The sequence below is a fragment of the Chroicocephalus ridibundus genome, chromosome 2 (genome assembly GCF_963924245.1).
Source record: "Chroicocephalus ridibundus chromosome 2, bChrRid1.1, whole genome shotgun sequence".
Taxonomy (NCBI): domain Eukaryota; kingdom Metazoa; phylum Chordata; class Aves; order Charadriiformes; family Laridae; genus Chroicocephalus; species Chroicocephalus ridibundus.
In genome coordinates this window covers 132,726,237-132,752,877 of record NC_086285.1, presented here as the reverse complement: position 1 = coordinate 132,752,877, position 26,641 = coordinate 132,726,237, and the positions used below count along the sequence as shown (strand labels likewise).

The window sequence follows — 26,641 nt, the reverse complement described above, 5'->3', positions numbered from 1 at the left end:
TGTACTGCGCTGCGGTACATAATCTGGATGCTTGCCAAGACCGAAACATACCCGGCCTTCGTGTGACACGGAAAATAGGCCATTTTCTTCTTCCTTTTGGGAACAGATTGAGGAGGAGGTGGGGAAAATGATTACAACTTGAGGCAACAATGGGCAAAAAAATGTTGTCTTAGATCTGTAAATCTGCAAGGCAACAACAAATGCTGGAAACTTTTCTCATTACTGTTTCTTGGCCCCAAGTCAGTAAGCTGCTTCATTGCTATGTCAATAGCACATATACATATATAGACACACGTCCAAGCGCTTTTCTCACTGCAAGTAGATTTAAGCAGTTGCAGATATGTCATTTTTTTCTAGATGACCAAAAAGGTCCACTGTGAAGAAACGTTAATCTTATCCATATACTTCACTCAAAAAGCATTCACAGTTTTAATATTACTGTATCTCACTAATGGTGTCACATTAGGCACTTCTGTTTGTTTGCGTGGTTTTGCTTTAGCTGTTTTCTTTTGTCATTCTGGTCTTAATACATAAAGCCAGAAAAGAGTTATCTTTCTCATATTATTTTTTCCGTTCCCTGACTATATCATGACAATCTTAATGATGCTATAGGTCTACTTCCTAATAAAGACATTTTGCATTTTTGCAAGAAAAACAGTGAGATATTCTGGATCAAGTTACTGGCAACAGAAGCGTGTGGCTGAAAAAAATCTCCATTCTTCTTAAAACATCCATCTGAATGGAAATAGTTGGAAGGGGTAGAGGAAATAATGACACATACAATCTTTTACAAAACCTACTTTAAAAAACATTCCTTACATGAAATATTAGAGGCATTTATATCAGGCTGTGAATGTCTCATTCTGATGCCCTTGCACAGCACCAATTCTCCACTAAGGCGTGGTAATACGACTGATACTGGGTAGGAAGGAAGTGACCTGGCTCTTACAGGAAAAAATCACCACCGAAGTGTGGGAAAAGGTTCATAAATACTTCCAGAGACTGGCATTTTGAAAGCTTGATCTTGAACTCTTAAGAGTCCACTTATACAAAAATTCCTGCCTTCGGTTTGGTGCAGGCTGGGGGAGGAATTTTTTGAGATCTGTTTTTCTCTTGCCCGTCTCTGTTTTCCTGAGCATACTTTCAGCGTCCTCCCCACCAAACTGCTGACCCCCTCTTCCTCACTAAGACAGTACGGAGAAACACGCCGGTAAGAAAAGCAATGAAGCAACGTAATCGGCAGTTGAGAACCCCTTCCACTAAATAGCAGGAGGTAATGAAGGAGAAAAACCTCATACTTCCTCTTTGGAGCTCTACTGGTGTGAACTAACTTAATAGGGATGGGCAGCCACAAAGGCAAACAAGTGCCTGTTGCTCCATATAAGTGACATGTGGTAGGTTATGGATATAAACTAAAGGTGAATCCCAGAATCTTCACTTTCACAGCTTCTAAAAGGAAAATTCCAAGATCATAGACTTTCTACTGTATTGACAGGCTGTAAAATATTCCCTCTGGGTCTTAATCAGTGGTGTATATAGAAAAACATAGAAAAGGTTTATGTGCGAGAGGGTGATGGAGAAGAAATCCAAATGGAAAGGGCAGTAGTTTACCAGGTCAGATCAGAAACGTGCTGCGGGCAAGAAGGTCACAAAATAGAGAGGCAAGGAAGGGGCAAAGTTGTGTCTTCTTGGAATACCTCATTTTATCAGATGTATCTATTGTCGTTAAAAGCTATTTACTCTAACGCATTTAGGAGGAAACCCCCTTATCTTTCAGCGAATAATCCCCTTCTACACAATCCTCTTTTCCAAACTGAGACACTTGACAGCGTGAGAGGACAAAAAAGAGTTGAGAATGAAACAGTTTTGTTTCCAAAAGTGAAATATACTAATGAGATAGAACTAAGGTCACTGGTGGCAGAGATCACTTGGATGCAGAAGCAAATAGTTTAGCACATGCTTCTTAGCAGATAATCTTTGTGTGGGCGCATGTCAGAACGTGTATGTGTATGCAAGACAGAGATGTACCTCTGTGTTAGAGGGTTTTTCCCATGGGACTTCTCTATTTTTTGTAGGTATTTCCTTCTGACCTTTTAGCAAGAGAGAAAGAAAAAGCCTCCAGACAAGGAGATGAAAATGCCTGACAAGATCCTGGCTAGAGAAAAGCTGCCTGATTACAGATTCAGCATGGCTTGGCTGTGTAGACAACTAATAACAATGAAATATCACAGCATAGAAAGAGGAACCCTACAAAAAGCTGCTGTATGCCTCCCAGCAGGACGCTCAGCAATACCTTCTGCTGATAGACCAGTGACTGTGCCCTCATTGTCCATACAGTAAAATAAAGGGTGATGTAGTGAACTGTAAAAAACTATTTATTGCACTTGCTGTATGTCTCTCTTGCTCACCTTCCCAGCCTCTCCTAACCATCTACTGCCCGTTTCCAAGTTTTTCTGTGAGACCTGTTTGACCATCTACCCAGGTGTTTTGCTTGGAGACACCACTGGTCAGCCCAGTACTCTTGACCTATCAATGCCTCATGCAGATTCACTCTCCTAAGCCCCGTAACCTGGAGTGAAATGCCATAATGTAAACCTCTCCGGTTCTTGGTTCAAGATCATTCTCATTTCAGATGATGTGAAATGGTTTTTCAAGCTCCTACGCTTCCCACAAATAAACTAGGATCCAAAAGCCTGTTTGGAACTGGGACTGTGTTACGTGGGCGTGCAGTAATGAAACGACATTTCTAAAAAAATCTGACCCCAAGGGTTAAGTTGTATTCGACTTAATTAACTGAAATTGGCTGTTGGAATGTCAGCGGATAATGTGCCAGGAAAGTCTTTGCACTGAGAGTGTCATTAATAGATTATATACATAAGAGACATGATTTTTAAGCTTCAGGTCAAAAAGCTGCCTTTTCATTTTTCCTTGGAACTTTTCGACCATTTTATCCATGGTGCAAGTGATAACATTTATTTCATAATAAATATTCTGAAGGAATTCCTAATACTGAAAAATATTAATTAAATTTATGCATACTTCACAGTTATAGTTTCATTGTATGTGACACCACAACCTAAGTATGTTTATAAATTTCTCTTGAGAAATCTCTCTACAACAGCACATGATGTAGTCAATGAAGAGTGAACCTCTAAAGTTTCAGGTTAGATAAACAATATCAAAGTTGGGCTTTTTTTTTTTTTTAAAAAAAATAACCTTTGGATCTGCAAAAATTGCTTGGAAATCTTCCAATAAACAGTTCTTCATAAGATTATTTGTGCTTCCTCCCTTTGGTAGACTGGGAACATCACCAAAATGATCACTTGTCATTTCATTCAATAGAACTGGAAGGCACTGCAAATAATAATCCAATTCATTCTCTTCAACAAAAGCAAGATCACTCATCTAAACCGTGTTATTTCATAACTTCCACTTCTATGGAAATCTAAGGCATGTGTTTTCTTAGCCCTACTCTAGTTAAGGTCTTTAAGAGCAACCTAGAAAAAATACAGATAAACCGACAGATAAACCTACGAAAAATTTAGATAAAGCTGGGAGAGAACATTAAGATAGAACTGGAGATAATGACCAGATCGATGGTATAGGACAGCCTGGATATCCTCATATACTGTATGTAAGCAAACAATATGGGCTTTATATGAGACCAACATACAGCAACACATCTGGAGGGAAAATAAAGCAGATTGGATAATCTTATATTCATTCTAATTGTTATGAAATGTTATCTGAAGATCTGGTAATTTAAATATTCTGTAATTAAAATAAACTATGAGCTAACTTGTCAAAATGGTAACTGGTTCCAAACAAAATTCCATGCAAAGACTCGCACGTGAAATAAACTTGATGTGCACCAGCTGTCTTTCATTGCTAGTCATGCCTTAATTTTAAATCCAAATTTACCTCTGTCACACATATACCTGCTATTAAATCAAATGCATTTGCAAATTGTTTAACCAGAAATATTTTATGTAAATGAGGTGACAGAAAATAATACAGATGAGGGAAAATTGAATCTCAGAGCATTTCAAGCTTCCATGTGGCTTTATATTTTTATTTGTTAAGTTGAGATGTATGATTTGATATTCACCCTGGTGCCATAATTCCCGCATCACAAGGTCACCACACAACTTGCTGTGACCTCCTAATTCCACCTAAAAGTCAGCCAGGCTTTCAAAGCACATAACTAGCGCAGATCTTTTGGAATTGCTTTGGCAGAGACGCATAAGACAGCTTGCATAGTGCTTTTCTTTACCGTGACCAGCTGCATACAGTGAGATTAGCTTCAAGTTTTCGCAATCGTCATGTTCATATAAACAAGGGAAAATTCCAAACCATTACTTTTTGCTTAATGTATGTCGTTCTCTGCAAGAAAAGTGCACTTTTATCTTGACATAACTCAAGCCTATAAAACATTCCTTTCCATAGGCTCAAGAAAGGCATACATTCTGTTCACAGGATATTATTCAACTACCACAAAACATACAATTTCTGGATGTCTTAAAAAATAGAAAGTTAATAGTAGCAAGCTTTGGATTGAGAAGCTATCTGTGTAATCATTTACTGGCTCACTAAAATCTTAAGGGTCCTTGGGTTAGTCTTGAGCCTTTAAAGTTTGGCAGGATAGAACCTCCAGAAGATTTACTACAGCTTAATTATTGACCTGACATAATACTTAGGCTATGTAGCACATGCTGATGGCTTGTTTGATTTAATTAATTACTGAATAAGCATTTTATTTTTGTACCTTTGAAGATTTCCTGCAGTTAATGTGCCTTGGTTAATTTTCATAGCATTGCACAGAAGTCTGTACGTCTTGCTCAGTGAATTTATTATAGGCAAAACCTGCAAAAAGGGGAAAACACATTAATTCTTATAGCTGCTAGGAATCATACATTTTAGTTGTAACACAAGCTGTGTTCATACTGGATTTAGAATTTGTTTGCAAAACTAAACTTATTCATTCCTATTTAGTTTGCTGAATCACCCTGCAGATCCAAGTTTATCCGTGTCTAATTACCTTGCTTACGAGTCAGCAAGCTGCCATAGTAAAAATAATTGAAACATTAGACAGCATATTGTTCATTATTGAAGTACCTATCAATGTGTACCTGCCTTTTCTGTGCCTTAATACAGCCAAAAAAACTTATAGTGGATGTTCTTCTACTTGAGCAAAAAAAAAAAAAAAAAAAAAAAAAAATCATTTATTCATTTCTACTATTGTAAAATAACTGGACCGAAATTATAAGCTATACTTTATTTAGCTGTCAAAATCAAATGAAAGTGCTTTCCTTGTGTATTCCCTGTAGGAGAGCTCTATCAAATTTGAAAGAATTGTACCTCTTCAGGTTAAGCGTACAAAAGTACTTCAGGTTAAGCTAACAAAAGTTTTACGTCTCCAGCCTCAGATTGTACTGGATGGTTCAAATAGCTAGATGTCCATCACTAAGTTCTGCAACTTGGCAGGATATTTGCTGAGAATATTTGCAAAATTTTAATAGAATTTTCAGTTTTGGCTCAATTTTCACTTGTCCTGGCTTTCATAATTGTTCATTCTTTTATTTACTCTTTTCTAAAATAAGGTAATATTGAAATCATGCATAAATTAGCACAAATGAGTCCATTTTGTCTTTAGGTAGCTGAAACGTAACTACCAGTATCTACTATATTCATCTAAATTCCTCACTCATCATCTTCCTTTGACAAGGACCGATCGGTCATATCTATTTTCTCCTCTTCTGACCTGAGCAACTACAAAGATGCAGGATCTCATAGGTGACTCCAGTCAGGAGAAAGTTTCACTGACGGAAGAGCTCTGCTTCATTTATTTTCATGATCACAGGAAATATTTTGGTGGCATGAGCAGTAGCTTCACATTCCCTTATCTTCCACTAGTCACAAGCTTCTGACAGAAGAGACACCACCTTCCCCTCCCATCCTGGCAGCACATCTCTCTGGCGTGTGCCAGCACGCACGCTCTTGGGGTTGAAGGGAGCCAGGTGAAAGAACTAATCTGACCAAGTATTAATCCTGCTAGCCAAAAGCATACCAGCAAACTGACAAGCAGATTAGTTTTCAGATGGGTCAGCTCTGTCACCTGGCTCCCTGTGTTGTCACACTGCTGCCAGTGTTGTCTGAGCAGGCAGAAAGGAGCAGAACTGGGGGCCACCACCCCAGCAGTCAGCACATACATCATGAAACCCTTGCCTTGACATGGGGGCACTGAGACCACGAGACGGGGTTTTCCTGCCTAAGCCAGCCCATCAGTCGAAAAGGCCTCTCTCTAGGCTTTAGTTTCCTCTGTTGTGAACTCTCTTTCTCTGTCAGTCTATCATCTGCTCCACTTCTTCGGGATTTCCCTCCATCCGGTGCACCACTCTTCTAGAAGTATGCCTGGCTGCCTCATACTTGTGCACTCTTGAACAGCTCTGTGGTTTGACTTTGGTTTTGGAACAATCATGCTTTACTGTTTCTTAGAGCAGTTTTATAAGGGCAGTGGCAAGGAAGTCTGTCTGTTGTGAGGATGATGAACGCAGTTAGATTCTTCATTTGAGAACTTCTGAAAGGTCAAGCCCAACCTTATTAGGAAAACTCTGGTGACTTGCACAGGCACCAGCAATGGGAACAATGAACACATATGGGGAGCATTATTTCATGCACAGCTGGGTACCTGTGACCCAAAAAAAAAAAAAAAATTCCAGAAAAAACTGGGGCATTTATAGCTTCCAGGAAATGGAGTGAGAAGAAAAAAAAAAACCCACAAAAGAATGAACCCTCCTTTCAACAAACCCAAAATGGAGATAGTGTAAAACAAGGAACGTGAAATACATGCACCCCTAATATGCTGCTACAAAATGAAATGTAATCTTTGCTTCTCTAATGCAGAACAGGTCGATACAGTGGCATATACAGTGCCTGGCAGTGGACTTATTGTCTCAGTTATTCAGAAAATATTGTGAATTTTAAATGACCCGCTTTTAGGCGTCCAAGACTGTGAAGGTCTAGATAAGTTTAAATAAAAAGCTGACAGTATTTGGGAACTTAACAACTCACCTCATAGTTATTATTATGCTATAAATAAGTACTTGCAATATTATAGTACTCTAAATCTTACCTTTTTCTTATGCAGGAAAGAAATATTGTCATTATTTTTCCACTCTTCGTCAGTTCAGTCTTTTTTTTCTGTAATAAATAAAGCAATAGAAAGTTATGACAATTTCTAAGCAATAAATTTAATAATACTTTTAAAGAAAAAAACCTGAACAAATCACTTGTATTTATCTATACACTATTTCTAGGAAAATATTCCAGCACAATAAGACAGATATTGTGTAAGTAATGGGTTTTTGAGCTGTCCCATAAGCCTCACTGGGACCATTGCCTCTAATTTCAGCAGAGAAGGGTAACAGCAAAGTGCAATTTCCTTAATTTATCAACAATTTTCTTTCTTCTTTAATTCTTTTCTTGAGAAGGTTGTACTGACAGTGTACAGTATCTACAGAGGGCAGTAGCTCTCTAAAGCTGCTTCTGCAGGTGCAAAACAGAAATCCAGCAAGACTTATTTAGATTCCGGCCAGTAAGTTCAGTTAAGCCTGCTTCGTAATAAATCAGAAAACAAACCAATGTGCTGTTAGGTTTTCAAGTTGGTAGTGGCTGTGAAAACCAATAGGTCCTCTGGGATTTCACTTTCAAAATTTAAGCCCAGAATCTAGATTGAACACTCTTAACGTACAATAAAAATACATAGGTATGAAATAATTGGAGACGTGAAAAATAATGTTATTATTGTGTTACCTAATATGGGGTTTTGGCTCTATTTCTTTGAGAGATTAATCTCTCCAGCTTTTAATAATGTATTTTTTGTTGATTGGTTTCCAATTTTTTCGCAGTGCTGTAATAGCTAGGATAACCAGACTGAACGGTTTCTTTGTGATTCTCACTAGCTACCATTGAACCTTTCTGCTCACCGTTAATGTCATGTAAAGTTATGGGCAACTAATGAAGACTTGCCTTTCTCTGTGGATACCCTCAGCACTCTTGGGCATGCATATTGCTTGGGCCAAGAGCTTGGGAATTAAAAAAGCAGTCCCACCATCAATCACACTCGACACAACTTATCTGTCCCAATGGCCACGTAAATCCTCCTTTGACCACATCATAGGAGCCAGCAACACCCTGCTGACCTTCTGAGTGCAATAACTCCCAGGTGACCGGTGGCAGGGATGGGTGAGTGCACCAGAGCTCTTCCCACAGGAGAGCTGGTTGAATGCACAGTAGTGTTACAGCATTTTTTTTCCCCATAGCAAAATCTGTGATATAATGAAAGGCCAAGAAGTCACAGCTGACGTAGTTTTTCCACTTACTGTGTTAGCTGGACCAAGTCTCAAGCACATGATGCAATGAAAGATTAGCCATCGGCCCCAGTACGAGAGGATGTGAAGGAGCCCCAGTACGATAGGCATGCAAACACTAGAAGATGATTAATCATATTATTCCCTCAATTTTGAAACATAAATGAAGCCTTACTTTTTGCAGCAACGTGGAGGGGCGGGCTGTGATGCACAAGGCCAGATTTTTAGCTTCAGTAACATGAGTGCAAATCCCACTGAAATTGTGACTGCACATACGTACCAAAGGATGAATTTTGGCCGTTGAATTGCTATTAAAAAGAGTATTTTTCCCTATTATTGTTGTTGTTAGGGGAAACAAATTGGGCAAAGAACTTTTGGAAGGAAAGTGTTTTCTAATGGCCAAGAATGCAACAGCAAAGCAAATAAAGAAAAACATTATCAACATGAAAATAAACTAATGAAAAAAACAATGGCTAGATCAGCAAATGAAACCAAGGGAAGATGTTTAAAACACAATCCTCACTTCATTCCTGTTCACAATCAACATGCTGACTGCATGTGGACAAGAAAAGCTCTTTTTTTTTCTTTTTAAAATATCTCCTTCTTTTATTGTGATTTTTTTTTATCTTTTCTTTCTTGTTCACCACCACACTTAAGATGCTAGTTTCAAATATGTGTGATAAGATGACATCAAGAATCATCTAATATCACCAGCTGAAGTGAAACATTGGCTTTATGAACCTCTTTGTCTACACATACAAAAGACTAAAAATATTGGATGATGAGGCAGAGTGGTGATGAAATAAGCCATCGGATGATATTGCAGAAGAATGAGTCCAACAACATTGGAATCAGCAGGAATCTTTCCATTAACTTTAATGGGCGTTGAACTGGTCCATTACAGAGCAGAAAAATACACATGGAGATGGTAGCTACCATTGTCAAAGTTTCCAGATCCCTGTTTTCCACATTCATGAGCATATGAAAGTACAATACTTTCCTGTAGGTGCACAAACGAGTTCATTATGACTTAAGAGAGGATGTTATGTCCTAAGTTTATTCTATGGAAAAAGGACCCGTTATTTTCTTTAAGTGCTGCTGATTTAAAGGAATTGCAGGAGCATTTTCAATTTTCTTCTTTCTTTCATTTTTCTTCTTCAGGTTTCTGTGCACCATTTACTACCTACATTCTGAATACAGCCTTACTCAGGAACCTTGCCACAACACATTTCCAAACTGTGGTACAGATAGAGACTTAATAGCATCTCACGATGGCAAAGGCTTACAGCATGCTGCAATGCAAGATTAGTATTTACTGTTCAGCCTTTGAACAGCAGGTGTTTAGATACTGCTGGATGGCGTAGTTTGGGAATTTTGGGGAGTGTAGGCGTATGTGTGATAGTGAGAGAAATCCTTCCCATATAACAAAGATAACCAATAAAACATAGGAGAGTTTACTTTGTGCAGGACTTTTCCCATACCTGGGACATATTGGTGATAAAGAGTTTTCCGAATCATTCCAGAAGCGGTAATATATGACTGTTACTATGTCCTGGGGCTGCAATGATCTTACTTAACTTCACAAAAGAAACACAGTCACAAAGCCTCCAAGGAAGACCTGAGGGACTGCGGGGAGTGTTGTGTGTGACTCACTCCATCTCTGAGTCAGTCCTGAATTTACGTACTCAGTTTCATGCCAGAAGGGAGGTCTTTCAGACAACAGGAAAATACACTAGACCCACATCTTCCTACAGACTCAGCCAGAGACATGTTCATTGCTTCCTCAGACCAGCGCGGCATAAAGAATGTCCGTATGCAGCAGCTTCCCATTTCATCCGGAAACAATTTATTCCAGTGGAGAACTCAGTGATTTCTGAGTGCTTGAAGTGCTTTTGCATTTCCAGGGTTTAAATATTCTATACACAAGCTACAAGTGCAAGATGATTGAAGCTGTAACGCACTGATAACAGAATAACCTGGAAAACATTTTGGTGGCTGACTTCACAAATACCAATAAATGGACAAGAGAATCCAATTTCAGTTATCTGGTACTTTTTTGCTGGACCATCTATAGGAATGATTGCAGAGTACTCTGAGCAACAACAATTTATGTAAGTGTTCGATTCTCCTCTGGCCTTGTATTTCTCATTGCCTTCAGTAGACACTGTAAGAAGTATTTCTGAATAAGGATATATCCTAATATTTCTCAGAACTGCAGCTCCATTATTGACACATAAGGGAGCTCCAGCACACACAGTGCTCTCCCGCTGCCTGGCACTGTTACCGTGCTGTCTAGCCTTGCTCATAATAGATTCAGAAGACAGAGGAGTAAAAAGGCACAGAATACAAGCAACTTGTGAACATTACTGGCTTCACCACCCATTCATCAGTATTGCCATAACAATGCAAACATCTATTCTTTAAAAAAAAAGGCGGATCCGCCTATGCAGATCAGCACACCACCTATTTCTATTTACAAAACAGTGATGGTTCAAACTGATCTCATATGCTCCTAGATATTCATAACTCACTGGGATTATCTCAGTAGACTAACTTCTAAAGGGCTTCTATCACTTACTGCTAAAGATTCCTTGCTAAAGATTTTCCATCATCAACATAATGGACGTGCAAAGGGCAATTCAGCACCAGTCACACAATGACTCCTGCCCGCACTTCTGGGTGAAACGGTGCAGAAGAAAACTTCTTGGTGTCACCTATTTGAAGTTAGAAATACAGCTTTTAACAGTCATGAACAAACCCCTTAAATTAAATAAATTTAATCTACATACGTCTTTTTTTCCTGAGACAACAGACTCTACCCATTTAATTTTCCATCATGATTTTGGTGGATGTGACTAAAAACCTACCTTACTATTTCATCCTTCGTTTGGAAAAATGTGTTAGCCTGATGCATGAATCTATTTTGCTACATTGTAAAAACACACTGGCTGTAGGATTTAAGTCCACTTCCAAGTGCTTAGCTAGCTAGCTAGTGACAAAACTGGACACAACTCTCACACTTCAAAAGAACAATGGGCAAATTCTGCTTTCTAAACTAGAAGTAGAAAGCCAAACTAAAATTTTGACCGTGAAGTGAAGCAAAAATACAATAAAGCCAAAGTAGTAGTCAATAAAATATAATAAATAGTGTAAAATAATAGAAAAAATTTAATTAAGTTCTGACACAACAAGTCACTTTACATTTAACTTGCAATTTTTCCTACTTTGATTTAACCGAAGGGTTTGATTTGGTAAGTGTTCCAATACTGAACAGAAGTGGGATATTTCCGTTATCGTTATTCCAATGGAATTAATCGCTGAGGAAAGTGGAAGCAAATATGACTGATCTCAGAAATATCATAAAGGTGGCAGAATCTTCTTGAAATAGACTGAACTTGACAGGCACTTGTTCCTCGAAACCAACTTCTATACAAACTGTTATAACACCTCAGGGTGTAAGATATTTTTGTGTTTCTGCTACGCAATTGTGGGAGAAGAAAATAAATAATATCTGCATTTAAAAGGATGTCTATCTCAGGTTAGGTATTTGGGAGACTCTGGCAGACACAAAATAGACTTAAAATGTTAACTGTTACTCAAAATACATGAAGGGGGAGGTGGAGCAGGAAATTTCTTAGATGTGACTTGATGAGGGTTAATAAGCCCCCAATTATGTGTGTGCTTTCTTAGTTGATAAAATATCAGCATCTCCCTTTGCCTTACTGTTCTGGCAGTTGTTTTTTCAGCAGCCAAATACAGCCTTTTGTTTAGCAAGAAACACAAACTACAGACAAGGTTGCTTCAGACAGAGGAATGACTCAGGGGTTTAAGAAAACAGGCTTTTCCTACATTTCAACACTTAAAATAACAAAGTCACTGTGACTTGAAACCTGACTACTCCTTATCACCTTCTGAACATAAAGAACGATGTCACTACAACCAATGAATCAAAAAGCAAGATGACCTTAATTTAAATATTTAAGGAGCAATTTAGGCAAGTGGAAAATGTGAAGGCAAGGAAGGAGGGAAGAAAGAGTACTTGCTGGAAATTATGCCTCTGATTTGGAGAATGCACAAGTTTACTTGAAAAAGACAGAAAGAAAAATAATTATAAGAAATAAAACTTTATGTTATCCCGTTAATGTCACTGCTTTTAAATTTTTTTATTACTTTTTTTTTTTAATTGAGAAATGTGGAACCATTCCATAAACACAACTGAGATCTGCCTTCTGTTAAGGGTTGCAGCACCATTGAAGTTTGAACTCATTTAAGCTGTTCTGTTGTGCTTTCAATTCCCCCTACCTTCTTTTTTCCTTCCAGTGGATTGAAATGTGACCAAATAGCAGCATGACTGTGAATGGAAAAGATAATTCTCACACTACATTCTTCTCAGTGCTTTGGGGAAAACACACATACAAACACATTTGCTCACGTCTGATCCAAGATGTGAAGGAAAAAAAAAAAGGCAAATCTATGAGAAATTTTTCTGACATTGGAAACACACTTAAAAACTCCATATATTTGTTTTGTTTAGACTAATTAAGACTTCTGCTTTATGTTACCACAATAGACACTAAACATATGCAATACATTTACTGAGGTTAAAGGAATTACGGAATGAATTTGTATCTATTACTCCATTATCCTTAAGTAACACTGCTGTAGTAATCAGTTGGAATATATTTTTATCAGTCAAAAGGTGACCTGTCAGTCTAACCAGAGACATTTTGCATCCTCAGTACATTATATAATACAGAATGCTAGTAAATTTTGTTTCTCAGGAAAAAAAATCCTCTTTTGTTGAAATGTTATATTACCATATTGGCATAGCTAGATTAAAGATGGAAGCAAAAGAACTCATGGATTGGCTGGGAGCTATAGTTTGCACTGCTTCTCTCATACCTGTGCAATTTGTTATGCTAATGGAAGTCCTTATCATGAACTGAAAAACGTACAATTCCTGAAGTCCAAAAGAGTGAAAAACTAAGTTAAAAATTCTAACACTAGGGATACAGGGATTTACTTCTGTTGTTGTGCCTCCCACGCACACACACACAGAGAACAAACATTCACTTCCCTTATTAAAACATGATGGTGAAACTAGTTCTCACTAAAACAATTTATTTCCATGTCCTACTCACAAAATCTAAATTAGATTAGAGTTAAGCTTCAGCTACATTAAGTCTCCTCTTCCAAGGAGATTTTTTTAAACATATATCTTTTGAGTTTCTCCAGCAATATGAAGGACTGTGAAAGCTCTTAGTTATAAAAGCTATTTTAGATCTTAAAAAAACTTGGGTCTGCTTTCTTTCATTCAGCTCTTCTATTGTACATTGTTAACTTTTCCTGAAGCGTAAAAGTGGGAAAATTGGTATCAGCAGTCTTCCCTTAATATCACAGTATACAGGACAGAACAATATTAAGACACCAGTAAAACTCAAAGCCCTGATGCATTCTGTTGGAAATTTGTACCCAGTTAAATTAAGAAGTTAGTTCTTCCAGCTGTCTCATTTTCGATTCCCCCATCTCTGGCCAAAGCAACTGACCCTCTAACAGAGACAGCAGAATGGGACGTCTGTTCCAATGGCAGAGCTCCCCAGTGCTTCTTGTTTATAGCCCAGCATATTAGCTACCATTTGAAATTGGCTACATCAATATGCGGACCTATGGATTGGGGTAGTTGAAGAGATGCTATGGAGAACATTCAGCTTTATTTGCAATGGCACATCTAATCTCCAGGAGATTAACAGAGCGACAGCTGGGAGGAGTGATTCTGAAATCGCTCCGAGGCATCAGAGATCATGGATCAGTGCAGAATAAAGATCCGTGTTGAGGCTCCAAGCTGCAAGTGAGGAGTCTAAGACTGCATTTCAGACTCATAGCCCTGATAAGCAAAGAGTAGACCTAACTAGCTAGCAAGAGGGAAACCTCTGCCTCTCAGAGCTTGATTCTCCAAATTACCCTGCTCAGGAATAGACAACTCGTTCTCTTGAGGAGGTTCTAGGTGGTGCTCAACCTTTATATGGTCAAAACTCTTGTGGTTGAAAAAGCACTGCCAAAGAAATTAGAAATATCCTCCAGATAAGAGTGGTCACACACACCTGTTCTATGGGAGTACCTTTACCACACAGCTACAAACCTGGTGTGGGTCGAGTGTTATATTAATTTGAGGAATGCTGAGGCAGTTTTAAGGAATCTATACAAGCGAGTTTGCACTGATTTAAAAAGTCAATAAATGCCATTGTAGAAATGCTGTTAGTTTCAGAGACGTTTACAGGTTCGTGGTGATGACTGCCATCACATAGTTGTTACCTTGGAGAAGATACAAGTTGATGGATAGCGAAGAAGGGTGGATAAAAACTGAGTCAGACCATGCTTTCTAGCAACTTAATTCAGCGAAAAGGCCAAAAATAGCAGGACATAAACCAGGTTTTAAAAAGTAAATGTTACTGAAGTTTAGGTTATTTTGAGTATTTTCAGTGCTAAGCCTTATAAACAAGTGTCAGAAACAAGTTTTCCTCTTTACCACAACCCTATAAAAATCCATGAAGGTTTCTCTCTTTTTATTTCCTCACACTGTGAAACTCTGACAAAGGTAGCTCAGCTGTGGACTGAGCTTCAGGAAATATGTATTCCACTCTAAATATTCAAGAACTGGCTGAATGGTGCAGGTGGTCACATCACTTGCATAACGTACGAGTCAGCTGTCAATCTCCTCTCTTATATGCCAAACAACCTAAAAAAGTGATTCAGATATTTTGCACAAAAATTATGTTTCCTACAATACTACCAGAGGTTGGTAGAAGTGACATGTTCTAATGAAATGCTTGGGGTTGACTGAATTGAATGTACAGTGCCACTCACAAAGTTCTTAAGCTCAGACAGCAGGGAGCTTTTTAAGAGGGCAGGTATGAGCAAACTCAGGTAGAAATCAGACAGGCTGATTGGGAAACGAAATTACCCGGAATGATCACTAAACTAGGGTGGCTTTGGACTTTGTATGTTTTAAGTTTATAAATTTCAGCTCTGTCGGTTAACTCCTCATCTGGCAACAAATAGAATTTTAAAATAACTTTATAAGGACAATACATGCATCAATAAGATATGTATGTTGGGCTAAAATTAGATTGTTTTAATTAGCAGTTCTAAAGTTAGAGAGGCATGTAAGAACCACCACTACTGAGAATTGACAATGAAGTTACAGGAGGAAATTCAAGCAACATGAAGATGAGAGAAGGCAGCATTGCCAGTGCTGCTAAAGAGCAGCAAGGAACTCAGAGGAAAGAATACCACTGATGATAAGAGATGCAAAATTTTCAAATCTGTTTCAGGGTTCCAGACTGTGGCCTGCAGTTGTTTGAAAAGGATCTATTTCAGGACTCACAAAGTTCATTTAAAGTCCTCTCAAACTTCTGAAAAAGGCGATAAAAATCCATAACTGAAAATAAAGCCTAAACTCAAAATAAAATTCTTGCATGGTTTTAGTTTGCATGTTTTAAATAGTAGTTTTCAACACTCTGTTTAGTTGGGCTTCACAGAAACCCATTAAATTTGAAAGAGATTCTTTGAAGGAGATCTTCTTAAAGATGTCTATTGTGACAGACCTGGCCAAAAACAGGAAGAGGACCATCCCATGTGAATATATTTTGGAGAAAAATTTGTCCTGCAGCTCCCTGTGACTGGAAGAGCTATTTAAAGGTGAATTAAAAACAACTGCATATATCAGGAACAAATTACAAGCTGGAATGGAGGATTGCTTTAATATACTGCTTTTTATAATTATCCAGTTTACTCAGAGACACTGAGAACTCAGGACAAAAATCAAGAATAAAACTTAATTTAAAATAAAAGAATGAAAACAATAACTTGATGGCAAGTGTTTTAAGCAAAATAAGCAACTGTCATCAAGGTTGAGGATGACATCAAATTGGGGGGAGCAGTGGATCTCCTTGAGACAGGGCTGCCATTCAGAGGGACCTAGGTGAACTGGAGAAATGGACCATCAGAAACCTTATGGAATTCTTCAAGGACAGATGCTAAGTCCTGCATCTGGGAAAGAGAAGCCCCTTGCAAGTATACAGGCTGGGGATGGACTGGCTGAGGAATAGCTCTGCTGAGAAGGACCTGGGTGTCATGTTAGACAGCAAGCCTGCAGTGTGGTCAGGGAGCACAGGCGGCCAAGAGCATCCTGGACTTTATTAAGAGCCTCATAACAAGTAGATTGAGAGAAGTCACATCTCCCTTTGCTCAGAGCTCATTAGATGGCACCTAGAGTACTGTGCCCACTTTTTGGGCCCACAGTACAAAACCAGCAATGATAAACTGGAACAAGTTCAGTGGAGGGCCACCAAGATAGTCGAGGGATGGAGCACTTGCCCTTCAGCAAGAACCTGGGATTGTTCAGCCTGGAGATGAGCTGGCTTTCAGGGGACCTCACAGCAGCTCTCCAGTACCTGTAATGGGGTTATAGAGGAGATAGAACTGACTCATTCAGGAGACAGCAGTGCGTGGCAGGAGTGCAAGAGATAATGTGCATAAACTGAAGCAAAAGAGAGTCAAAATGGATATAAATAAAACAAGCTTCTTCCCTGTGACAAAGTCAAGTAGCGCAACAAGTTGCCCAAGACATTGTGGACTCTCCATCTCCTGGGGTTTTCAAGATCCAGCTGGCTAAAGCCCTGAGCAACTGGATCTGATCTCATAGCTGAGCCTAGTTTGAGCAGGATACGAGACCTCCCGAGAACCTTCCAACCTGAATTTTCCAGTGATCATTCTGTGAGTATATGAGATGTTTAATATGTTTATGAGAAGCCTGTTTGAGAGTGTCTTCTCTTCACAGGAAAGGGTGACTTTCCTTATTCTTGACAGAGGGTTAAAGACTTTACTTGAACATCCCCATTCAGATTATTTATGGAAGAACATAATGCTAATCATACGACTGTGGGGTTTTGGGGGCAAGAAGTGGCTCGATTAAATTGAGAACTAAACCAAAAATGAAATTTGAGGTTAAAGAATGGCTTGTTCTTTCCCTGCACTACACAGTCAGCTCTCATACAGTCTCTGAACATTGTGGCATCTCTCATAACAAAGCCCCATGGAGCACAATTTGCTGTGGCATAACAAATGGAGACATCCCAAACTGCAAAATTCTGCAATGATTACTACTGGGACTGAGTTCAGACCTAGCTCTTCTCCTCTCAGGACTGTGACAACTGAAGAACAAGACAGCCTTTCCATTAAAAGCAGCAGTGTCCTGAGGACATAGATCCTGCTCGCTCTCAAACTCTTTTACAGGTAGACGGCCAAAGTATTTTGGAGTGAGCACAACAAGGATGAGGAATAGTCCCCTCCATTGAGCCAAGACCATTCTGTCTCACTCTGTGTATGTTAGGGTAGGCACAGAAGATGCCCTAATAGAGATGGAAAACAGGGCAACACTTCTAGGTTTTTGCAGAAGCAATACACTCAGTATTCATAAATTGCAAATGTAGCAATTCTTTACATTTGTTCTTAATGCAAACAAAGACGATGCTTGGGAGGAACCCATTAACCAAACCGAGATTTTCTCCTGAGATTTGTTAATCTCTAGCAAGAGGACTGGCAAAATCATCACTAGCAAAACAGAGCTGAAGACATGAAAGAAAGGCTTGACACTTCATCATCATTACCAAATGCTATTTATTTCCCTCTGAAAACCCAGTTTAACAATTTTGATTCAGGAAAGATGAATGCCCATAGCAGGGAAAGTAAACACGAACTATGGAAAGTCTTTCCGGTTAAGCTGGAAAGGCTGCAGCCAAGATATTTCCCACTTAACCTTCATCAAGGAAAAGGTCAAAAAAGGCCAATGTGTTTAAGCAGGGCACGGGACGGAACAGAACAAAACTTCCTATGAAAAAGATTAAGTTCACATTCTTTTGGCTTTCATTATAACTATTCCACATCCCTCCACACTTTCATTTAAAGCAGTTTCCTGACAGCATTGAACACAAGACCTTAAAGTAGGAAAATTGAAAGATAAAAGCGTAAATGGAAAACAGTTCATGTACTGTATACAAAATGGGGAAAAATATGAGGGTCACATAGAAACAGCAAAAGAGAAATAATACCTTTAGCCTTTGCAAATTATATAATACGTGACGCCCAAGGTAATCATTCATCCCGTGTAATTCCATGCACTTTAAACTGAACAGCTCCCAGGACATGTGTGTCTTTACCAAAGCAGAAGATTTTTGTTTTACATGAAGCTTCTAAGGAAGCAAGAACTTTATTCCAGCACTCCAAGACTTCCAAGGTCTCCAGGCATGTCATTTCCAAACTGCTGAGAAAACAGATTAGCTCCTTTTTGGCCTACCACTATAATGGATTATAGCAGCTATGGGTATTGGACAATAGAATATGACACTTGTTAAATGCCCTAGAAATGTTTGGTTGTGCAAAACCACATGCAGGATTTCTCCTGGGAGAAAAGGTAAGTATACCTTTGAGCAGACTGACATGTGGATGGATCAATGGACGTGTGCAAGAAGCACACTGAAATGCCACTGAGGGAGGGAGGGGGAAAATGTATTTTCTTTCCATCCTCTACTCGGCAAATCTGGTCTACATTCCTTTGGGAGATCTATCAGCCATGATTCAGACTCCTACTCTGTGTGTTTTAGGAGTTGCCTATTCACCCAGGCTCATTTGTGATGCCTCTATCTATAGCATCAGAATGGCAGTTCAGTGCCCACCTGAATTTTCATCCACCATTGTTCATATTAAGTGTAGATGTTGATGATTCATGATGAAGCAAGGCAAAGAACTTCTTCAAACAATGAGAGTGTCCCACACAGAGCTTTGAAGATAAGGGCTGAAACAGGGACTCCTCATTTCATACCAGATGTGACTCAGCAAGGTGTCTGGAAGAGAGTGGTGAGGCATTCTTGGAGACCTGCTCTGCCCTCTGTGAGGCTGTCATCCAAACTATCTGCAACACTTTTTCTAAAAATTAGTTGTTTGACAGTAAAGTATGACTTCAAAAAACCCCAGACCCATAAATCAATGCATTACTGAGATCAATTCCAATCTAAAAAGCCCAGCATACTTTTCTATTGCAGGCAGGAGAAAAGTGGAAGTTCTGGCAGCTATAGGTAGTTGGATACTAAAAAAACCAGTGAATATTTCAAATATCTACCAGATTCAACACGCTGATGCTTCACATGTCTCTTTTCCGCTGTGATAGTAGCACTGGTGTCACAGTTCAGTTTACAGCTGTATTAGTGCAGCAAATGTAGAATGGCTGAATGACTGTTGCTTGTTATCTGAACTGTCTCTGACTGAAGGGCAAATGTTCTTGTGGCAAATTAGAAAGTTGTCCTGCGTTGGATTTTGCACTGGCGCTCCTAAGGCGTGTGCATGCACTCCATTAGTAATCTCCAGCAGAGGAGTGAAACGGACAGGTCACAGCAGTAGTATCACTCATCCCAACTGGAGCTGCTGATGCTCATGTCAATGAGCTCAGTAAACAGTGCAGAATATGTAGAAAACTGTTTTATTCAAAGTAACCTTGAACCAATACCCAAAGGGAGACTGACAGAGAGTCGGCAGTGTGCTAGGTATGCTCCGGAGTATTACCACAGAGCTCGCTCACCACACAAAGATGCGTCTAAGCTCTCCGGCACATGGTTCTTTCCAATAACTATGCAGGTTTCTGACAACAATCAAGGATTCTTACATGACACAAAAAAGGAGCAATAAACAAAGCACGCATAGTCTTCTCACACTGCTCATCCTGTCCAGCTGCCAGAAAGAGCAGTGAATTCTCCAGGCTTACACACAAGGTACACCAGGTTCCTTAAAATGGACAAGGTCAGGATGTGGTTGCACAACGTCACTTGTCCATGACAGCATGGACCTCAGATCTCGCTAGCCACGCCCTCCTTTTACCTGGCTTTTCCAGCCCATCATGGTAACTATTCTCCAGTCTAAAGGATTCACAGGATTTGATAGACTTCTTTTTTATGTTGAAGGTACCCATGGTACCCAAGACCTAAATGAGTAGCTGTAAAACAGACCTATTTCTTGGCATATGGTTATACTGCATCTCAAATCTTTCACAAGTTGCTGAGGTACAAAAAATTGCAAAATTTGTGGAGAAGAAGAGTTTGCAGAGCAATTTAGTGAAAGGGAAAACTGGACATGAGCTGCATAAGATGGAAAAGACCTGCAAAAGGGACGTACCTGTTTCAACAGATCTTTGTCGCTGCTCATCTTTCTATGTTGAACTATTTGTTATTTTTTTGAGAAGCCTGGTGATCCCTGACCATGCAGCCCTCAAAGTCTCTTCAGTTTACCATTCCTCACTTCAGAGGATCCATGCTTTAGAGGAATTCTCCATACCAAGCAAAAGGAAACAAAAAAAAATAACTCAGTGGCCTTTTGCGCTTAGAAGTTGCAGAGCAATAGAGCACAGGAAGCCTTCTGCTGTGGGCCTATATACCAGCAATGGACTGAAGTTTCCAGTGAGATAAGAAATGCCAGCCCTCTACTGATACAGAGATAAAATAAAGTACTGGAATGTCTTGCACATAAACTTGGGTTAACTTCAGAACAATTTTATTGGTCTAACTACTACTATTGGTCTCCCTAAATCCTACACAATGGTGGCCAAGTAGATAGCGTTACAGTCTCAGTTCATAAATTGACTCTAGATGTAATATAAATCACAACAAGGTAAATTCACTTGTGCTTTACTAGGGATGCATTCAGGAACTCAGGTATTACAGCCACCCTCTTCAATAACATAGGGGGGAATGACACCAAGGCAATCTTTGCTAAAAATTACTAGAAAGGTTGGCTTAATGCAGACTTCTTTATTGATAACAAGTTACAAAAACCCAAATATTGTTCTAAAATTTAGTATTGTTAGCTTTTTTGCAGTCCTTGGAAAAAGTTATAGTTAAAAGGCATTCTGTGCTGATTATTTACAGCATGTTCAGTTTATTACAGAATCACAGAATCTTCTTCATGGTTGGAACGTACCCTTAAGATCATTGAGTCCAACCAAACAACCTACAACCTCTGCCACTAGAGCATTATTGCACTATTATTATTGCACTACTGTTCTCCAATTTGTGACCGGCATGCCCCGAGGCAGCCAAGTCAGTGGAAGATAGTCCTCAACAGATTTAGCATAGCTAAATCCAGAAACATGGGTACTGAATCTTTTGCAATTCTGTCTTTCTTCCATTCTTTGTCCAACATCATACCCCTGTAAGATCATCCATTATTCCTCAATACACCTTTAGCACTTGCAGGCACCATCAACATCTCTGATCCCCCCAAGCTTTATCTGCTCCACAGGCCTTCAAGACATTCCTTCAAGTAGAAACAGCAGGTGATTTTTAAAACATTTCTGTAACTTATATAACTTAGAAAGAAAAGGCTATGCATTTTTCTTGTCGGCATAGCCCAGCATTGAAATGGATGACACTTTGGATAAGTACAGTGTCCCCTTTCTACAGCCGGTACCTCAACTACGTTTAATCTAAAATGAGCATCCTAGTCTCTTCAAGTGAATCACAGGTCCTGCTGTTCAAAGGAAAGACCTGCTTTGCGCTTTCTTCTGTGGAAAGTATAGGAGACACCTTAAAGAGCTGTGTAGGAATTACATCACAGCTGTTTAAATACAGACAGTGTTTATCCATGGCATTGCTCATCTGTGAGCCAACCATGAAACTCAAGATGATATCAAGTGCCTCCAGCTTAAGCTCCTTAGCAATCCTTGTAAAGCAAGTGTGTAAGCTCCATCCCTACATGTGCAACTGAAAGAGGCAAGTGCCTTTGAAGGTTTCCAAGAGGAAATCCTGCCTGCCTAACCGCAGTGCTTGGATGCTTTCATTGATCAGAGAGAGAGCATGCCTTTAGGTAGCTACTGTATAAGTATTTAAGACTCAGGGGCACCTAAAGTGCCTTAGCTATGCAGACTGGATCCCACTCTCGGAATCTCATTCATCTTTTAAAAGCAGCAGCTCAGCAGCCACCTGTGTTTCTTTCCTCTTTTCTACCCACACTTCTTATTAGCTTCTCTCCAAAGCCTACTTGTTGACTTAAAAAAGTCAGAAACGGTAAGCAGGGCCTTTCCGTATTCTCAATGAACACTGCAGCAACCCTCTCCATATAAACAGATACACTTTCATTAAAAATGAGTACATTTAGCGTTCTGCTCATGGCAACACTGGCACTGTTATCGCACCTTCTCCTGTAGACAAACAGAGTGCCCTGGTTCGCAGGGTGAGGTGCCACCTGCGACACCTGAGTGATCTTACAGCTCACATCCCCCTAAGGGGGTGGCCACGTTGTTCCCCCTCACCCCAAGCCACCAGCTCCAACTGCTTCCGCTGCACAATGTGGATCTTCTGTCCGCTTGCTGAGCTGAACCAACTCACTAAGTGGGCAGCCAACGCAGCTTCTCGCTGCTCCAGTGAGCTCCTTCAGCATGCCAGGAGGTGAGCCAAGAGCCAAACCTGGCATGAGGGAGGAGACGGGAACACACTGCTGGAGGCAGAGGATGGGAGGATCAAGGATGGGTTTCTCCAGGGCACCAAGCTATTCCACTGGCTGAGTGGAGTCAAGGAGTCTTGTTGCAATAAAACCTCTTTAACAAAATGGGAGTTATCAGACAAATGATCAGAAATTTTGGGGGAAGCTGATTACAGTAAACCTCAGGAAAAAGGGTTGGATTTTTTTTTTTTAATTGCCAGGCGTAACGTACACAAACCCACCCTATTCCCAAAGTCTGCATGCATTTACATAGTGAGATCTGGGATTTCCGTTAGTTTCCTTCATGTTTCTGGAGCTGCATGCAAGTCAGCTTCCTCAACAACCAGGAGGATTAGATTTAAAAAAAAAACACCAAAAAAACAGAAAGGAGAGATCTGAACTTCTCACGTTATATCTTGCCTCTAACACTTGAAGCTTTACAAAGGAGGCTAAATATCACGAGACTACTGATAAAAGTCAGGAGAGTTGGCAGCTCTGCAGACGTTTATGGGCTTGCTAACACACTTTTCTGTTTTTAAGTGAAAACAGACAAAACGGTGCACATGCTAGGATAATGAACATCTTGGCACATTGCAATTACAATACTGGAACAGACCACTGTTCTGTTTTTATGGATGCTTTTGAGAAAAAACAATCCCTATGTTCAGCTCCCTGTTACATTTATTCTCCAGAATTCTAGTGCCAAAGGCTTCCCCATCTTCTCTGTGGGCTTTCCAAGCAGAGTTCACCTCCTGTGAAGCACCACAAAAATACAGCTGCCATGGAGCAGCTCCTCTTCTTGCTAAGATGGGTTAGTCACATCATAGAGAAATGGCAACATGCAATGCCATAATTAAACTCAGACAACATCAGGAGAGGTTTTTTTATTAAAAAAAAAACCCACACAATTATTGATGTTCCGTGTTTTGCTTCCATTTAGAAACTCCATGAAATTTTCTGTGGATAATCTAGCAATGATCTACAAAACAGTCTGGATTTCCATAGCATGGTACCACATCTAGAAATCTTCTAGAATATAATGGTGGTATCGTCACACTAGCCTGTGATAAAACTGAGGAAAAGGAGTACTTTTTGTTTGGAGTTCTAGCAACATTATCAACTTCATAGGAAACTATAAAAGATGAAATGTAGAATTATAGTCAATTGTAAGTTAATTTTTGCTGTAAAATAAATTGAAACAAAATTTTAGGAAAGTCATGATAGAATCTTGGGTGAAAAGGTCAACTATTACAAAAATGTTTCACTGTAACCATATCTCCAGTGATGGTTAAGGCCGGGAAGGCTCAGAGCTCCAGGATCAATAGAGCACACACAGTAACAAAGGCTTACCAAACCTTTTAAGCAGATTCTCAAAGTGGGAATTAAAGTTCTAGGAAATCACCAATAACAAATCTGCTGTGTGCAATGCATAAACCAGAAGATGAAACAAGTATTGGTTTTCTCAGACAATAAAAGTCTTAAGACACCAAAAATTAAAAAGGAATTAGTCTCACCAGTTAACAATAACTTTTGAGCATGAACAAATAATACTAAAGCAAAGATCTTGCAGGGGCTCTCAAAAGGAGTCTACTGACATAACTGAAATACGCTAAAATAATTCAGCTAAAAAGTGTGTGGTTTGGCAATTCATATATTACTGTGTTGCACGCTGAGGTGACACTGGTGAAGGCCTTGAGTCTTTCCGCTTTAGAGCGTCCTCCACAAGCATAAGACAGTGTTGAACGTGCCCTGATTGGTAAGAAGAACAGTAGAGTTACTGCGTTCTGATCATATGGAAACGGTGATTTAGTGTTGGAGCAAGACAAGTGAAAGACAAAAAAAAAAAAAAAAAAAGAAAGAGGGAGGCAGGGGGGAATATTATGCTGCTGGCCCAGCTGGGAAGGCAGTGATGATCTAGGATTTGTTAAAGGGAGAAGCAGGCTGACTTGCTGCCACTACTGGGGCACAGCAAAGGGGATCGTATCATCTCCCCATTCCCTCCTCCCACTGCTTTCCGCACGCGTAACTGCGTAGGGACAAGGTCTGCGGGCAGTGGCAGTGCAGGGACAGCCACAACACAATGCAGTATTCGCTATGGATATACAGCCCCCTTGCTCCGTCTGTAGCTTACAGCAACTCTGCCTGTCATGGAGGTGTTAGGAAAACCTAGTATGAGAAAAACAACTACTGGGTGACACGCGTGTCACGTAGATCTCCTGTGAGCTGTGCTAGTCAGCGCCTTCAATTTAATATCCTCAAAATCTCCTAAGACAGCAGTTAAAATTTAAACAGGCATTCTGAAAACACACTCTTGATCCCATTATCAGTGTCGTGGATGGGATTACAATGAGGGTGGTAATGGTGGAAACTTTTTAGGAGAGATCTAGTATCAACAGCAGGAGTGGCCACTAATTGGATTCTTTCTGTGTCACCGCAGAGTTGTCACGGGACCTTCGTTCTCTGTTGAACACTGCAGCTCTCAAGGCACTCAGAAAGGAGCTTTCTCAATTGTTATCGCATCAGTCTGCCTTCCCACTCAAACACAAATCCCCCAAAGCCCTTTCTAAAGCCGAGGAAATCATGGAACCCATGACTCCCATGACATCTGCGACAAGTGTCCAGCCTCGGCCTGCGTAAGAACGAGTCCTGCCATCACACAAAGCCCAAACTCCTGATCCTGCATGAACAAACATATAACATCGAGTACAGTATGTCAGCTAAACAAAGCAAGATAATAAACAGCAAATTGTGAAAATAGTCTGCAATAAAGTGATTTGGTCAGAATAGAATTTGCAAATCTTTCAAAATATTTTTTTCCATAGCTGTGTAACTTCCACTGAGTGTGGGTTTTATAATGGTTTCCACATTTGGAAACACTGTCCCCACCATCACAACATTTTTAATAAGCTGTTTTTATCAGTTCCTGACTGGAATGAGAGCTGTTACAATAATTTTCACACTGATATTTGCCATCTTTAGGATATTTCTGGATTCCTACGTGCATTTTTTTCCCTAATGACCTCTCATTTAGCCTACTTTTTGAAGATGTATTTACATGCCATTTGGAAATTCACCAAGGGTTTTTTTTTTCAATGTGAAATTACACCAATCATAATTAAATTTTTTTTCCTCTGAAACAGAGACAAAAATCAATGAAAGGCCAAGGAGACATGCCAAGCAGCAGAAATTGAAGTTGCATATTATGATGGAACAAGCTCACCCACCTCGATTATCAAGTGCTAAGCAGAGGAAGCCCCTGAAGAGCAATAAACTGACAGATAACTAAGACAATTCAGGGCAGAACATGTTTTCTTGGGGTCTGCCTCACTGCTCGGAGCAGCAAGGAGGAAAAGATAAAAATAAAAAAAAGGTGACACTTGAAAACAAGTCTATGAAGACAACCAGTATCCCACCTAGTCTTCACTAGCTGGGGGGAAAAAGAAACCCACCAGCTTTTGTGCAGTGCAGATTCCCTCCCATCACAAACACAGTTGATAGTACAGACATGCCTGGTATGTTCAGCATTCCATATCAAGCAAAGATGAATTAGCTGCAACAAAAATGTGTTGCAGCTTTCATGCAGCAGTTTATGGATCTTTTTGTACCTCTGGAATTTTTTACCTTGAGCGTATCATGGATCTACTGAGGTCGTACTGGTCTCAGATCTTTTCCTCAGATTATTTTTATCTCACTGTGAGGAACATCTTTGTGAGTTCTGAACACTTTTACAGCTGCTAGGATGCTAATGG

The 26,641-nt window shown here is 39.7% G+C and overlaps 1 protein-coding gene across 6 annotated transcripts in view; it reads right to left on the bottom strand.

Moving 5' to 3' along the window:
* SULF1 (sulfatase 1) overlaps positions 1 to 26,641 on the bottom strand; it is a 153,340-nt gene that overhangs the window by 97,279 nt on the left and 29,420 nt on the right. For all 6 annotated transcript variants that reach the window (XM_063327023.1, XM_063327026.1, XM_063327025.1 and 3 more), the window contains 2 exons: positions 7,133 to 7,200; positions 4,766 to 4,863 (listed from right to left, as the gene is read on the bottom strand). The gene's annotated coding sequence lies outside the window, so the exon portion shown is untranslated. The remainder of the gene's footprint in view (positions 1 to 4,765; positions 4,864 to 7,132; positions 7,201 to 26,641) is intronic.